At 40.8% G+C, this 18010-nt stretch overlaps 1 long non-coding RNA gene across 1 annotated transcript in view; it reads left to right on the top strand.

Moving 5' to 3' along the window:
- Window positions 1–2623: 2623 nt before the first annotated feature.
- Window positions 2624–18010, top strand: part of LOC141414799 (uncharacterized) — a 51296-nt gene continuing 35909 nt past the window's right edge. Inside the window, exon 1 of the long non-coding RNA XR_012439667.1 lies at window positions 2624–3079. This is a non-coding gene — a long non-coding RNA (uncharacterized lncRNA). The remainder of the gene's footprint in view (window positions 3080–18010) is intronic.

Below are 18010 nucleotides of genomic sequence, written 5' to 3'. Positions count from 1 at the left end.
TCTATTTCACTTTGGGTGGTAGTTGCTATCCTGGCTGGGTATGTGTGCCCAGCCAACACTGCTTCTAGACAAAGAGACCGCGCATGGAGAAAGGCAGGTTGTTCTGGTCTCCAGTATTCCCAGGCAGCATTTAGTGTGACTCCTGGCAGTGGAAAGGGGAGGACCCAGAATTGCTTTTTGTTAAAATGCCAATAACAGCATCCTCCCTCTCCCCATCCCGGAAGCACTATACCTCATCGTGGGTGCTGTCTGCTCCATCTTTGACTGCTATTTGGAAGCCTTTCCTTTCATGCTTTTCAGCAAAGTCGTGGTCTCCACTTCAGCCTTAAATCTCTCCTCCATAAAAGGTTCTTAGTTGTGCCACTGGGTTCTGGGTCTGCATGAATAGGTCTGAGACATGTACTCTGGTCCCTAGCATCCCAAATGGACCTCATAGTTAACACTTAAGCCCCCAAGGATGGACATTCTGCCCTCCTATTGCCCTGCTAATTGTACTCCAAAACATCTAAAGTCTCTAAAGGAACTCTTGTTTATTTGGTATCAACAACAGGCCAGACATTGAACATGTGACTTAGATGCAATGACTTGCTCAAACCTTGTAGGCAGTAAGTAATGCAGTCATAGAAACATCTAAATGAGCATCTGTCTGATGTCAAAGCCCTTTCTCATTCCTCTACGCTAGGGGTGAGACTCAGGAAGAGCAAGGAGAAGAGTGCTTTGATTCTGAGTTTCTGCACTCTCTCACCCCACCTGTTCAGCTTCTTACTTGGAGCCTGGCATTCTTCTTCTTTCGTACCCCAGCTCTCTGGCCCTAGCTGTCAAGATCTCCATCAAGGCAAATGTCCCTTTGTCACCAGCCTTAGTTTTAGTTAAGTATATTGAACTGGGTCTTTAATTTTAAAGTCAGAGAAGGGAGAGAATTCAAAAAAGAAGCATTGAAAGAGTTTATAAATTTAATTCTGAAAGTTTAGTGAGGCTTAAAGGCATCCAGTGGCACCATATTTTAACCCAGCCACATCTCAGGGTCCTCACTAATTTGGTTTCCTCCCTGTCAGTCCTTAGAGAATTTACTCCCTCACCTGCCTCCTTCTCACCCAGAAAGGTCTGAGCCCAGTGTCTCTCTCATGCTCATAACCTAGACTGGGCTTCTGGAGTCTGTGAATTCTCAAAATTGAATAGAAAGGGTCAGTGGATTCTTGTAATTTTTTTTAACTTGGGAGTAGATTTACTGATTTAATTAGAAGCACTGGAGGTAAACATGGGACATTAATGTGAGAAAATTATCTTTTTTTTGGGAGGTACTGGGGTTTGAACTCAGGGCCTCCTATTTGGTGGGCAGGAGTGTGCATGAGGTCAAAACATCCTGCTTCCAGTGTCTGCCAGGAGAAGGTCTTGAGGTAGAAGGAAGCAAGCCATTTTATAGAAAAAAACAACTTGTTACCATTGTGTGGGCTGTTGTGCATTTGCCAGACAAGACCTAGTTAATAGAAAAGTATAGACATCATTGAATCTGAAAGACCCTTCTGTTACCAAATGTGACTCATCATGAAATCATCCTTGTCTATTAGACCCTGTAGCTTCCCTCTGCTACTGAGTGACTTAGAGAGATTCCCTAGCTTTAGAAACAGCTGTGCCCAAAGCTCATGGGCCCCTGCATTCATCTGAGTAACTCCTAGGAGGAGAGTGTTGGTCTAAAAAGAAAAAGAAAATAAAAGAAAGATGGATGGTGTACTGGAAGGAACATGGGACTTGGAGTCAGTCAACCCTAGTTCAAATCCAAAAGCTCTTTCACCTTTGCTAAAGGGCACACTTACCACTGGGGAGGCAGAAGGGGTGGCTGGCAGGGCCCTGAATTAGGGGCATTTCCTCTGTTTCCCATTCCTTCCAAACTTTTCTGTTTTCCCATATGGCACTTATGGCATGACAGATCTTGTGGAAAAGGGACATGGAAACCACTGACTTGTTTCTGCCTTGTGTTCATGCTTGGTCTAGCCCAACTTACCAAGGTAAGAGCATTGGACCAGAGGCCCCACTAGAATTCAGATGTGTGCTTGTGTGTGTGTGTTTTAAGAAAATGTCCATAAAAATAGGTGATGTTTAATTACCTCTTGTTATCTATTTTTTTCCTATCGTGCTAATGCAGATGTGATGGCTAGCATTATAGTAGCCATCTTAGAATAAGAAGATGGAGGTTGTTTTTCAGGCATGGCAAGAGTGATAAACTGGGTCCAGGATGGAGGAAATGCCAAATGATTTTGGATCAATAATGTTCAGCATTCTTTTAGCTTAGAAACAAAATCAACTTCTGTCTTATTTAAGTCACTGTTATATTGGCCTTTTCTGTTGCATAAAATCTAACCCTAACTAATTCAGTGGTCACAGATTATCTGGATTGAAATCTCACCTCTATCATTGTATAGACTCCAATTTGAGCAAATCTCATAACCTCTATAAACCTCCAGTGTTCTTGATTGTGAAATGAAATTCATTATTGTGCTTATATATTTGTTACACGCACTAACATGATATAATGGATATAAAATACATAGTCTATTACGTTAAGTACTCAATAAATACTTGCTGTTGTATTGTTGATACAAATGCTATCATCATCATCCTAGGGCATCTATAACCTTGGTGAACTCCCCGGGGTGGCTATGGGAAGTTACGAGTAATGTAACCAGGAACCAGGAGCCTGTTATCTCTCGCTCTTTCCATAAGGTAATCAACTTACAAATGAGTTGTTTATACACCTAGAATGGAACTATGAATGCTATGAATATTCTGTAGGCGTATTGGGAAGATTAAATGAGAAAAATCTATGCAAGCAGCTCCTACAATCACAGAGCACACATTCCACAAATGTTAGCTCCTATCTCTGTCCTGTTGAAACTTGCTCTCACACTGTAGAGATAAACGGAGGAACTCCTTGCTCACTTTTTCCAGTTTTCTCCTAGCTTGGGTAGACCGCCATTGACATTGGTAGTGTAGTGGCTGCAGTGGACACAGCTGTGAAGGGCCAGTGGCCACACCTGGGCAGTGATGCACCCCCACTGTGAAGACTCAGGCATGCATACAGGTCAGATGGACAGGGGTGGCAGGTCTCTTGGGGTCAAGGTCACAGGGTTGGGGTTTTAAGGGGCAGAGGGAAAACAGGCATGATTTAACAGCAGTGTTGGCGGTCTTAGTGAGAAATGGTGTGGAGTGTGGACTTTCCAGATCCAACTCTACAATTTACCAGGAAAAGGCCTCAGGCAAATATTAATAGTAACTCTGTGACGATGGTAACACTTATCTTAAAGAGCTGTTTTTAGGCCTCTCACGAGCTAGTTTGCCTAGTGTGTGGCACGTGGGGTGGGCTCCTTTTTCTAACCCCATCCTCCTTTCACACCAGCAAGTTCTTGCCAGCTAACGAGTCTTCTGTCCCTGCCTATGCAGTGGCCCTGAGTACCATCTGGAGGTGCCTGAGGCAAGCACTTAGAGTGGCCCTGTGGAACTGGATGGTTTCATGTGGGTGAGCACAGCTTTGTAGGAAGTTATGGGGTTTTTGTGTGTGTTTTATATATGGTGTATGTATGTGTGTAAATATACATATATACACAAATGTATATATGTATGCCTCTTTCTTTCCCTGCAAAATCTGGATGCTTCTTGCCATTTACCACTGACCTTTCAGCATAGCACCCGATGGATGGGACAGAGGCTGACTTTCTACGTCTCCTCCACTATCTCTTTAATAAACATAGTGGTTTTGGATTTGTATCCCTTTTCTTTTTCAAAAAAGTTTTAATTAAAAATGAAATTTAAAGGCCTGGCAGAGTAGCTCAAGTGGTAGAGCGCCTGCCTAGTACCACCAAAAAAAAAAAAAAAAAAAAAAAGAGAGAGAGCGAGAGAGCAAAAAGAATGTTATTTGAATAACAAGTAGAATAAACTGGCCAGTACACAAGCTGGCTACACCAAGTTTTAGGGAAGGGGGAATGAAAGCAGTGGAGGGGTGAATTTAAGTATGATATATTTGGTACATTGTAAGAACCTTTGTAAATGCTATGTACCCCCACCCAGCACAACAATAATTTTGAAAAAAAGGAAAAATAAAATTTAAATTATGGAAAGGTCTAGAAAAAATAATATACCATTATCTCACTGCTAGGTAAAATGAGTTCCAATATTTTGTCTTGGATGCTTGCCATAGATTTTGTTTTTCAATGAAAGAAAGAACCAGTACTGATGGTGGTGGTGAAATCTTCATTGGACTGCTTTCCAAGCTCATCTTGAGGCAACCTCTGTCATTATTCTGATGCTTATGCCTTTGGCTGTGATTTTTACACCCATTCCATGAATATGTATGCATATTGAGATCTTATTTATTGTTTTCCTTTTTCTTTCCCTCTGCCCCCCTTTTATCTATCTATCTCTCTATCTCCCTATTTATTTTTTCAGTACTGGTGATTGAATCCAGGGCCTTGCACATGCAAGGCAAGCACTGTACCATTGAGCTACATCCCTGGATCCTGTATTGAAATCCTATATTCCTTCCTCTGCCTTTGAAGTTACCCATACTAGTTCCACTCTTTCTGCAGTTTCTCTCACGCGTTTCACACCCACACTCCTAAAGATGGACACACACTCCTAAAGATGTAGCATCCAGGATGCTTTAATTTTGCTTCCATCTTTCACGTTACCTCTTCATGTTATCTTTCATGCTCTAATGTTTAGTTATACCATGTCTTTACCCACTGTTTGTCATCATTATTGTTTTTGGAAGCTATACCTATTTAGATTTGCCAAAGTGTTTATAAATTGTTTTCAGAATACATTTTCTCCTTGCATTCTCATCTCTCTCTTTGTTTTTCTGAAGGAAACTCCTTTCATGGCTATTTCAAAGAAGATCTGTGTTTAGTTAACTCTTAATCTTTTTCTGGAAATATCTTTCCTTTGTCCCAGTCTCAGATGTGGGCCAACTGAATATAGAACTGAAGATTGACTTTTCCCCCAGCACTTTTAAGATATTATTTCCTCATCTTTTGGCAGCTATCAGAAGGCTGGTATCCATCTGATAGACATTTCTTTGAAGATAATCTATCTTTACTCTCTAGTGTCTTTTAAAATATTATCATTTTCCTTGATGTTCTGTAGTTTCACAATCTTGTGCGTAAGTATTTGTCTTGACGTATTCTGTGTGCTCTTTCTACCCCAGGCTCAGAAACTTTTCTCAAATCTGGAAAATTGTTAGCCAATATCTCTTCAAATACTACCTATTGCCCTCATTCTCTTTCCACAGCACATTTTGGCAGATTCAGGGTCATTAAAATACATCCTCCATTTCTTTTTCATATTTGAAAAAATTCCCTATTGTCAGCTGGGTGCTGGTGGCTCATGCCTTTAATCCTAGCTGCTCAGGAGACAGAGATCAGGAGGATCATGGTTCCACATCAGCCCAGGCAAAGAGAAAAGTCCTATCTCAAAAATTCCCTGCAGAAAAAAGGACTGGTGGAGTGGCTCACATGGTACAGCACCTGCCTGGTAAGCATGAGGTCCTGAGTTCAAACCCTACCAAAAAAAATCCCTTTTGTCTATGTACTATGTTCTGTATGATTTCTCAGGTCTGTTTTTTCAACTTGCCTGTTTTATTTACCCTGGTGTTCATGGATCTTATTTTGGAAACATTTTTGAATGATTATGTTTTTCATTTTCAGAGCCTCTTTTTTAGTTCTTTTACAAACCAACTCTTCTAGTATTCTGCGCTTGTTGTATAGATGATGTTTTTCTAGTCTGAGAAATTTTAGACATACTTATTTTAAATTCCTTTTCAGAATTCTCAGTCTCCTATCGTAACACGCACTAACACAGCTTCTATCTCCTTGTGTTCTTGGTGACTTTTGTCTACTCCTTGGCAGGTATCATTTCACACAGAGTCCTGAGTTTTCTCCAGGACATGCAGGCAGCCTGCTGGAACAGTTTCTGCATTGGAAGTTTCTCTTTTTCTAGACTAGTTTTTCTTTAGTTTATTGGCCAGGGATTCTATTTCCAGTAGGAAGTATGTGAATTTGAGTTTTATGCTAACATTTGTAGCCTAAAGCTACACTTTCTTTCAGTAACTTAAAAGATTTTTATTTATTTTTGCTATATGCACATGGAGGGGGTGGCCAGGAGGAGTGTACAGCCAGCTCTGCCATCACCTTGAGTGTGGGAAGAGTTTTCCAGATGGGATTGTCCTTTCCAAATGATTTCTGCCTAATTCTAGCTCTCTGTGATGAACAGACATTGTGGCCTTGACTTTGTCTCTACATGATCTTAAAGTAATGCCTCTTGTATTTCAGTGTGCATGTGGCTTCCCTGAGAACTTGTTCAAGTGAAGATTCCCATTCAGTAGGTCTGGGGTGGGGCCTGGAACTCTGCATGTCTAACAGACTGGGGAATCCCAATGTCACTGACTCAGAGACTGTGCTTGGAGTAGCACAGGGATTCCTGGGAACCTTGGAGGCTTTACCTCCCATTCTTGCTCTGTTTTTGACAACTGACATATTCCCACTTCTGAGGGTCCCTTCAGCCTCAGACTCTTTCTAGTTCCAGTAAAAATGCCAATTACCCAGTATTTTAATTAGGGAAAAGTGTGGCTGTGTGAGTTACAGAAATGCCCTACGTAACAAAGGCTTAAACAAAGTGTCACATAGAAGGGTCCAGGCTATATCATAGGGCAATAATCACCAAGGAGCTGTGCTCCTTGCATTTTGCTGCCCCTCATGCTTGGTGTGCTACCTCATAGTTTAAAATGGCTACAAGAACTCCAAATATCATTCATGAGAAATCAACCAGGAGAAAGAAGGGATAGATTAATAAAAAGAGCAAATCCTGAATATACTTCCTGGAAGTTGATCTTCCGGTTCCACTTATATCTCACTGGGTGGAACTTAGTCACATGTTTGTTTCTGGTTGCAAAAGTGTCTGGGAAATGCAATATTTATGCTGGGTGGCTATAAGCCTGCTAAAAACTGAGGATTCTTTTGCTAAAGAAGAGAGGAATTGATAAGCAATAGTCCCCATTATCAGAATGTAGTCTCCCTTAGCCCTGGCTCTAGAAGAGGAGGAGGTAGTGGTGGGGATGATGGGAACACACAACCTTTGTCTGCATAGTGGCAACAAAGGAATGCGCAAGCATGTGGGAACACACATGTTCCAAGAGGATGGTTGTATCCTCTGATGAGACTGTTCCTTGAACAGAAGGAAAGCAGTTATTAACTCCCTTGTGATGTGTATAAAATGCCAGCATTTTCCCTCAAAGTCTTGAAAAATTTACCAGAAACATCCAGGCAACAAAAAAGAAAAGAGAGGAAGGGAGAGACCCTGAGTAGCTAGATCAGTGGAGGGTGGTTTAGGAGCAGACAGTCTGTGAAGTGACAGTACAGCTAGGCTGTGAGATAGAGAGACACAGCAGTCTCCCAGGTCAGGAGAAGAGCTCTGAGACGCAGGCATGCTCTTGGGTGTGTGTGCCTGGATAGGGTAGAGCCAGATGCCAGGAGTGTGGAGGGAGTGAGAGAAGGCAGGTATTGTGTAACATTTCAGGGCCTCTAGGCCTCCATGCCAGGCCTCAGGGGAGATGGTCGGTATAAACCAGAAGTTTCAGGAAAAGACGGCAATTTTGGCCTTTGAACACCTATGTCAGCATTTATGATTAGGACCCAACAACAAGACTGGCCTCTTATGAACATCCAGAGACCCCAGAAATGTTATATTTGATGTCATAATGCACATTAAAGACTCAGGGAAATCCGATGGTCAATAACTAAATAACTAGTGTTGCCCTAGAAAATTTTACGTATATAATATATAACTTTTTAAAAATTATGAAACACTTTTATCATGGAATACCAATTAACTATCCTTTGTCCTTGTGTTCCTCAGCGCAGTATCTGGAAAGTCATGTCACAAATAGATGAACCAATTACCTGGAAGAAGGACTACTACTTTTAGTATTAAATTCAGACAGAATTACCTCTGAGGGTACTTAATAAAGAAAACACTGTAGAATGTAATGAACACTGCCTTCAACAACCGAGTTAGCCCAAATATAATGATGCTTTTCATGGAACTGTTTCTTGTAACATTATAAAAAATGCTGATGGCATCACACCAAAAACAGTTTAGCCAAAGCAATTCTGCTGGGGCCAACATGATGCACTCCAGGTACCTGTGTTTTAGCTGCTCTGGCAGGATCCAGGGAAGGGTGTTAGAAACCTGGAAGAGTGGATGAACTGCTTATCCTTTCAGCAATCTTCTCTGAATAGTGTTATTTCTCAGCGGGACTCTTATATAAATATTTAGCAGTAGGATGTTCAAACTGTACTCCCTAGATGGCTTGAAGGCAGTGTTCTTTGTTATCCTTTGAGTACCTATTCACATGGCTTAACTGACTCACACTAGGATGAGTCTTCCATCACCGTCCACCAGCACGTCTTCTGAAGCTGCTTTGAGTCCATTCCAGTACATAAATGAATGAGAAAACCAGGCCCCCCCCAGAGTCAACTGCATTCGACATGGCTGAAGTAATGCCCATTGCTAAGAATCTTGAAGATTGGTGTAACTAGACCCTTGCCATGGCCAAATAAAATCTTGGCAAAGCACCTGAGAATGCCTGGCTTTGAGCAATGCTACTGTCAGGACCCTGTCCAAGACAAACTCTATGTTGGTGCCAAGGTAAGTGAATGAAGTAACTTGTACTGGGTCATTATTTAAAAATCAGTTAAAATGTGGAATGCCTATCAGAGATAAAATGTATTTAGTTTTAGGACAATTGACTTGTGGGCTTTCTTTCTGGAAATAATTGGCTAGCAAGGCAAATTTATTTTCAGGTCACGTCAATTTGAGATAACAAAATGTCATCTTTCTGCCCAATAGTGTCTGCCTTTTAGCTCTGCATGGAGATGGGAGTTTGAGATTGGCATCCAGGATGTTCAAAAGATCATTAGGAAACAAGCCAGAAAGATGTGATTTCAGAACACACCTCTACAGTACATACCTGGACATGTTTTACAGTCAGAAGTCCAATACCACTGACATGGATGTCATTCCTATTCTTGAGAGCTGGTTCTAGACAGGCATCAACAGTCCAAGTTCTCAGTACAGCCTAGGCCAGGGTCCACTTTGGGTCAACAACAGTTGCACATTATTTGATATGCTCATGGGGGTTGAATGGAACACTGCATCTAAAACTTGCATGCTCCCTGACATGGAAGAATTTGACATTTTGCTTACACAGATTTTATTTGCTGACAGTACCAACCTGGAGTGGAAAAGGAGACTTTATTAATAGTCTGAAACATTTGCATTCTTTCTTCCATCATGGAAGTGAAAAGAATCTTCTATCTCTGTACATATGTGAGAAATACATCTTCCCCCAAAGCCAACTCCTGGTGCTAGTGAAAGGATCAAAGTTTAAGAAAAGAGACATTTGGATAAGTTAGGGTGAAACATCACACAACACACACATCTTAAGAGTAGTTTAGTATATGATATATGTGGCATTGCAAGTGATGGGGACAAGGACAGATTGTTCAAAAAATGAGACTGAGTTTATGAAAAGATGCTGGCTCCCTCCTTTTTCCATCTATGAAAATTCATTACAGATGGAATAAAGAGCTAAACTTAAAAAAACAGCTTCAGGGTTAGAGATGTCACTCAGTGATAGAGTGGTTGCCTAGCATGTGTGAGGCCCTGGGTTCAATTCCCAGTACCAGAACACACGAACAAACAAATAACACAACTTCAAAACATTTGAAGAAATGTAGATGAATATTTTATTAATATTGGAAGTAGCAAAGGAAACCACAAAGAAAATATTTGCTATATTCATAAAAATAAAAAATGTTTGTGCAAAACAAAGATAACAAACAAAATTGCAAGACCAATGACAGCCTGGGAGAGAGTAGTTGGAACATATATATTAACAGATACAGGATTGATAACTGCAAAATAGACTTCCTAACAACCAACCATTAAACACAAACAATGAAATAGAAAAATAGGAACAGACTAGGAACAGATGACTTGTAGTAGAAATAGACTACTTGATTGGCAATCAGGGAACTGAAATAGTGAGATATTTTTCTAATATCTAATATTATGTAAAATATTCCATGGGGTGGAGGAAATTCCTGGTGGTTTGTAAACTGACTGTGTGGCAGAAGCTATCAAAAATTTCAGTGTGCAGAACCAGGTATGATGGCATACACTGTAACCCCAGCACTCAAGAGACTGAGGTGGGAAGATTAAGAGTTCGAGGCCAGTCTGGGCTACTACATAGTGAGACTCCACCCATCTCAAAACACAAAATATTTAAAAAAAAATGTCAACATGCAAATCACTTAAGGCCAGGTATTAACTTTGAAATGTGGATCTTAGAGAAACACTTGTACAGGTGCCCTAAGAGGCATGTGAAAGTGTGTATTTTGCAATGTTATTTGAGGGCAAATTTAAAAACACCTGAAATGCCTATGCATGGCGGGGGCGTAGATTTAAATAAGCACGGTGTGTCTCTGTACTTTAAAGAAATGAGGGATACACTGGTATGCAGTCATCTAAGAAATTGCAAGTTGTCATAGCACACACAGAGCATAATACCATGTGTGTGGCTCATAGACACACAGGCAGAAAGTAAAGGTCTGTAAGAAACAGACCACACTAATTGTGTGTCTGTGTTCTCTCTTACTATAGGGGCATACAATGGACTGAGGAGGATACTGGTGAAGGGGAACTTCTTTTTCTTCTACCTATTTCTATGTTGTTTATCTTAACACACGTATACACACACAAAAATACATTCATGTTGATTCCATGTTGTTTGACTTAAAATATACACAAACACACAAGAATGTGATCTTACATATTTAAAAAACAAAAACATACATGAAGAATGGAATGTGGCATTCTGCAGTGGCTCAGGCATCTGAAGTGAGTAATTCCATCATTGTCCTATACATTCTCTCATCATTCATTTAATAAATATTATTTGAATGCCTACTATGTGCCTGGCACAGAAAGTAGAGAAAGATTAGAGAGAAAGCTGTTTGTTATACTATTTCAGCAAAGACTCTGGGCGTCTCAGGCTGCCATAACAAAATAGCATAGACCAAAGAGCTTACACAACAGAAATTTATGTCTTCACAGCTCTGGAGGTGGAAGACTGAGGTCTGGATGCCTGCCTGATCTGGCTCTGGTGAAGGCTTTCTTCCTCCCTTGCAGATGGGCAGATGGCCACCTTTCACTGTGTGCTCACATGGGGTGGGGGAGGGAGGAAGGAAGGAAGGGGGAAAGAGGGAGAGATAGACAAAGAGAGAGAGAGAGAGAGAGAGAGAGAGAGAGAGAGAGAGAGAGAGAGAGAGAGAGAGAGAAAGAGAGAGAGATCTCCAGCTTGTGGGGATGAGAGCTTCCACATATGAGTTTTGGGGGAAACACATTCAATCTCTAATAATATATCCCTAGGATGTTAAAAGTAAAAGGTGGACAAGACACCAAGATACAGTGGTTGTGAAATTACAAAGTTAGGTCACCACCTGCAGAATGTTTAGAAAAAAATGAATTCTTGACACTACCTTATCCACCTTGAGAATATAAAATGAGTGAGTGAAGTGGGATGGGGTGGGGGGGAGAAGAGATCAGGAAAGAGATTTCTCTGGTGAGTGCTGTGTATGTGTGTGTATGTGTTGGGGGTGGGAGAAAGTAAAGGACTCAAAAAGAAGGCAGAGGTCAACCACTCCCTCCTTTCCTACCACGGGCTTCCAGCCTAAAGCCAAGTGGAGCTGTAAGGAGGGAGGAAGGCATGCTGTTAGGTCAAATTAGAAAGTTTAATTATTGTGCAGGAATAGGCATTCAATTTGCCACACTGGGACTGTTTGTCACTCCAACTGGCTTAGTGTGTTAACCACACTAACACACTGAACTGAAAAGTAATGAACCTACGAGATCTTTTATTTAGTGGTAGAGAAAGACTACCCACGTGGAGTCAGGTTGAAAGAGATAATGGGAGACAAAAATATAATTGTGCTTTGACTACATTGTAAGTCATGTGTGGTCAATATATTGGTTACACATAATTGCTCATCAAGCAAGAGACAAAGTGTAGAGTCCATGGGAGGAGAGGGGGCTGTGTGTGCCAGGCTTTATAGTGGATGACTGTGGCTTTTCCTGTAAATGTGATCCTAGACCAAGCCAGGAGTCTGTCCAGGCCTAGCTGGATTTGTGAATTTGGAAGTTTACCAAGACCCCCTGGTGTGCCCTTTGCAGTTGCCAAGGGTTTACTATGGTATATTTTGGAAGGTTTTCCATTTTAAAATATCCAGTTAAAATTGTGCCTTGGCACCTAAAGGATTAGTCTCCATTTATCCAGAAAATGAAGCTGTCTTGTTGGAATTTACTCTTTGTGTTTTGAGGTTTAATTCCCGGGGATGCATGTGTGCCTCTCTGAAGATGTGGAGGAGGCATCTAGAAGATCCAACCCTGCTTGTCAATGGGAGAACCTCTCCCAGCAATTGCCTTCACTTTCTCTTTTAAAATTCAGCTCAAAAGTCCCCTTGTTGAAGCTATCTCCCCTTCTAAGGCCAAGTTACTCTCCCCAGATGAACTGTCTAGTACCTGTTCAAGTATTTGCATTGTACAATCTGGATTTATTAGCTTCTTTTCAGTTTCCTGAAGTTAAGAAACACTGTATTTCATCAGTTTTAATATATTCATTTTTACATTTCTGAAATTAGGATAGCTTTTGATTAATTGGCAATATATTTTCTTTATGTTACATACTTTTTATTTTAGTAGTAGATAAAAATGATATGTCTCACAGTTGACAATGACTTAGAGTCAGTGAAATGTGGCACATCTAATTCATTGTTTCTCTCACCATTAGAACATGATCTAGTATGTAGTAGTTACTCAATAAATACTGGAAATGAACAGATTTTGTGGCTCTGGATTCTACCAGTAGGAGTCACTGATATAAGTAACTGGGAAAGAAGAACAAAGCAATAGACAGCAGACTTTTGGAACTGCAAGCAACTTCTAGAATGTATTAGCCAGAGTGATCTCAGCTGCTGTAACTAGATGCCTAAACTGCATCAGTGGCTCAAACTCAAAAGAAGTATATTTCTTGCCAACATTAGCTGTTTGCAGCAGGCACTCCTCTTTGATTGTGGCTGTCCTCAGTGTGATGTTTCTGGGAATCAAGTTCCTTCTACATTGGGTCATGTCATCCCCCTCAGTACTCCTCATCCTCCTTTCCATCCAGTGTGGAGAAGGTAGGTCCATTTTGAAGTCTTGTCTAAAAGTGACTCATATTGCTTCTGTTCACATTCCACTGGTGAGTCTTAGTCACATGTCACATCTGGGTGCAAGGGAGGGAGGGGGCTGGGAATATAATTCCTGGCTGGACATCCATTTCCATTTATAACCCTACCTAATGGAAATGGGATGGTATATTTTGATGGGCACTTGGCTCTCTCTATCACCTGGAACAACTGGGCTTCTGCCTACATCAGGTGGAGTTGTCTGCTTCTTATTGCAAGTTTAATTCTGGCTTATGACTTTAATTGTATTAACCCAAAATTTCTTAGATGCAAGGGGCAGAAATCCAATTCTGACCAGTTTTTGTAAAAAGAGAAACATCTTGGTTAGGTAGAGCAGAGCTTAAGTACAAAAGCAGTGTCTATCACCTTTCTCGCTCCTCTCTGATTGGTTTCTCTGGTCTTCATTCACAACAGGAACTCTCCACGCAGTGGAAAGGAGAAAGTGCCTTATTGGTCCTTTCAGCCCATGATCTCAGAAGGAAAGGGAAAGTTCTTTCTCCCAATCCTCATTAATCTCCCTAAGTGAGTCACATGACCCACCTTCTTGGATGCATTGCTGTGTCCATGGATGGGTATGGTGTTCTGAACAGGGAGCTTGACAGCTCAGACAGTAGATGAATGAGTTCCCCTGAATGAGTGGGGAGAGACGATTGCTATCAGGAAGGAATGAACAACAGAGAGAGAAGCAAAAATTGTACACTATTCCCAGCCACCACTCCAACCTCATCTCTAGCCTTTCTTCATCATCTACCATCCCCAACAGTCACCCAAACTTCATGTCATTTCCTAAGTATCCCAGATCTTCTAAGTTCCATGCTGTACTGTATTTCTGGAATGACCTCTATGCTCTTCCCTGTTGAAGACCAGTACACAGCCATTTCCTTTGCAAAGCTTTTCTTGACTTTCACCCCCACCATCAAACAGGACTTGCATCCAAATTGACTGAGCTTTGAGGCCACAACTGAGGCTTCAACAAAAGTGGGTTCTGTGGATTTGCCACACTGGCTGCCTTGCATCTGCATGCACATCTGGGCTGACCTCAGAGCAGCCTGCAACGTGTTGTGTTGGTTGAGTCCTCAGAGGTGTAAAATGCCATCTTGTCCAAAACAAACACTAGTGCTGGGGAAACCCCCAGCCCCATCAAACAGGGACTGCATGGGGGAGAGGTCTGTGAAGAGTTGGCTGCCCACAAAGCTCCAATTAGCCCCCAAATTATCTCCTGCATCACGTGTACAAGGATTTCTAACCAAAATTTGCTGGAAAATGGATTCTCAATGCTTCTGTCTATTTACCTAATACTTAACCCAAGGATAACAACACACATACAAATTTAAAATAAAACACATGTTGGTTTTTTTAAAATAAAAATTTGAAACAGATGGTCTCTTTTAAGACAAATATTTATTCCCCCGACATTTTTTTTTCACTTACATGTTTATATTTTTAAATATAGGCTTTATGCAGAGATCTTAGAGATGTCACGATAATAAAATCCATGTTGTTCATAATTGTCTATTTCCTAGAAACGCAGGGCTGGAAGCAACCTCAAGAAGCTATCTCTGGCATCTGCCTCCTCCAGGCAGGCCAACATGTGAGCAGCTGAATCCAACTGGTGTTTACTGTGTTTATCTTGGAGCTTTTTGAGGAAGGAAACTATAAACTCTTTCTTATTGACTTGTGGACTCTTCATTGAGTTGTGGATCCCTGGACTGAGTGAAGAGTTCTTGGATAGGGCAGAGTTCAGAACAATGTTGCTGAGGGTGTTTTCTTCCCTGGTACCTCCCTTAGTATTCTCTGTCAATCCCAAGTCAGGATTGCAACACAGTCAGTCTGCCTTAGTCACTGTATACTCACTTGGGTTCATTGTAACCTGTTCAGATTCCTTTGTACTCACCTTTGATAGGGTCAGCTCTCATCTTGGCCAGGGCCATCAACATCTAATCCACTAAGGTAGATAAGTGTTCAAAGGTAGAAGCAATAGATGTGTATGTTAAGCAGAGAAAGAGGGACAGTTGTCATTGCCAAGAAGGAGTCAGGCTTTAGACTGAAGTATGTGAGGAACTTTCCTTTGTAAGTGGTAAACTGACTTTTTTGTATTCCTGTATCAGTTAGCTTTTGCTGTGTAACAAACTACCCTTAAAATGTTCTGACTTAGCTGGCTCATGCCTGTAATCTGAGCTACTCAGAAGGCAGAGATCAGGAGGATCATGGTTCAAAGCCACCCCCGGGCAAATTATTTGCGAGACCCTATCTCGAAAAAACCCATCATAAAAAAGCAAAATATTATTTCTTAATCTTCTGTGGTAGGATGTCTGTTCTGGACTAACTTGACTTGGTCTAGGATGGCTCACACTTATGTCTGGTGGTTGGTTCCATAGCAGCTGGAGTGATGGAGAACACTCGTCTGTTTCTCATTATTTGGTTACCTTGGTTTGTTCACAAGGTGGTAGTTGTAAGGTTCTCAAGAATATCAAAAGAGAACAAGCCCTAATGTGCAAGTGGCTTTCCAGGTCTCCATTTATGTTATGTTTGTCATTATCCCATCAGCAAAAGTAATGGCTAGGCCAAAGTAAGAGTAGAAAGGAATATCAAAAGGCATGGACGGTGGGATCTTTGCAAGCTTACCACACTTCTTGAAGACAGGGAAGGGAGATATCCCTTCTTGGTTCCTATTAAAGCCAGATGGCCCAATAACTTTCTCAGAGAAAGAAAATCTTTCATGTTCTTATCGCAAATTTTATTCCAGCTGAGTACCTTATTCAACAATATTCTTCCATGCTGGTCTTCCATACAACTTCTTTGAGGAAAAAGACTTGTATCTCTCTGACATTCTGCATAGTGCTGATCAACTAGCAAATGCTGAATAGTTTCAAATGAATGAATGAATGCATGAATGCAAATTTGTCTTCCTAATGGAGAAATCATGCTGACTTGATTTGAGTTCACCTTAACCCTCTTTATTTGCTTAATAACTGCATTCATATGCAACAACTAGCCTCAAACCATTCCAGGTAGGAAGTAGTTTGAAAACATAAATCAGATAAAGTTCTCCTCTTGCTTAAATGACTTCAAAGACTTTGTGTTAGCTTGAGAATAAAATCTAAATTCCTTACCATGGCTTACAAACCCAACATGATTCTGGTCTCTGCATTTCCTACCTCATCTCACTGTTTTTTCTCACCCTTCCTTCTACTAAGGTCAAACATAATGGCCTTTTGTATTCTTATAACACATATATATGTCATATTAAAGTTTTTTCCCTTCCACTTGGAAGTTTTCTATTGGAATGCCACCATTCCCAGCCTGGCTCCTTCCTTTCATTTATTTGTTTTTTTCTTTTTGATTCTTATGTCTTTTATTATAAATTTTTATTAGGATATATTCATTGTGCAGGAGGGAATTCGAAGTGACCATTCCAATCAGACTTATATTGTACGTTATTTATATTGCCCCCATTGTCTCTCCCTCAGCTCCTTTCCCATCCCACCCAAAGCAATTGCAAGAGGTTATTTAGTTCTGTTTCATATAGGTATATGAAATACATCAACCATATAACATCACCTTAATCTCCTTGCTTCACCCTCTGCCCTTCCCCAAGTACCCTCCCCCCACCACTGTGCCTATTTTACAGTCCTGATTTTTGTTATTAATATTTAAGTTGACGTTCAAAGGGGTTTCTCAATGTATGCCCACTGTGGTTGTGCTCTACTTTGGGCTGTTTAATACCTTCAATTGCTCTCCCTTACCCCTTTCCCTCCTCTCCCCCATTTTCAACAGCTTTCAATATACATCCTTATATCCTCTACCTCACATCTTACGTTATGTGGTACTACTGATTCTTTACATTCTCTTTTCCTTTCCCTCTTTTCTTCCCTTCATTTAGACTTTGTCATTGTCACCCATCAAAAAGGCCAACAAACTCTGATCATCTATGCCAAAGTATCTACCCAGCCATTCTCTGTCATTGAACCATTTTCAACCCTCTGCATAGCTCTTGACACTATCTTGTCACCATTTATCTGCTCCCCCCTACAATTTTCCCATTTCTCAATAGGATGTTGTTAGTTCTAGGACAGGGGAGAGAGAGAGAGAGAGAGAGAGAGAGAGAGAGAGAGAGCGAGCTTTGGAAGTGTGCTTTACTTTTCTCCCAGGTACTTCTCAATCCAATAAAATTGACAATTAAGATTAACCATCACAGGGCAAATGAATTGAACATTGTTCTCAAAAGAAGTACAAATGCCCACTAAATACTGAAAAATGTTGGATATCTTTAGTCATCAGGGACATGCATATTAAAACTATGCTGAGATTTCATCTCACCTCAGTCAGAACAGATAGCATCAAGAAAACAACAGATGCTGGTGAGGATATGGGAGGGTGGGGAAAGGAACACTCATACACTGTTGATGGAACTATAAATTAGTCCAGTCACCTTGGAAATAAAAAAACTAAAATTAGAGGTTCCTCAAAAAACTAAAATTAGAACTACAGTATGATCCAGCTATATCACACCTGGGCATATATCAGAAGGAATCTAAGTCATCATATAATAGGGACACCTGCACACCCATGTTTATTGTGCCATGGTTCACAATAACCAAGTTATGGGATAAGCCTAGGTGCTATCATCAGATGAGTGAATAAAGAAAATGTGGTATAGATATACAACAGAGTTTTAT

Source organism: Castor canadensis, chromosome 12 (genome assembly GCF_047511655.1).
Source record: "Castor canadensis chromosome 12, mCasCan1.hap1v2, whole genome shotgun sequence".
Classification (NCBI taxonomy): Eukaryota; Metazoa; Chordata; class Mammalia; order Rodentia; family Castoridae; genus Castor; species Castor canadensis.
The sequence above is the reverse complement of the archived record's forward strand: the minus strand, read 5'-3'. Positions and strand labels throughout refer to the sequence as shown.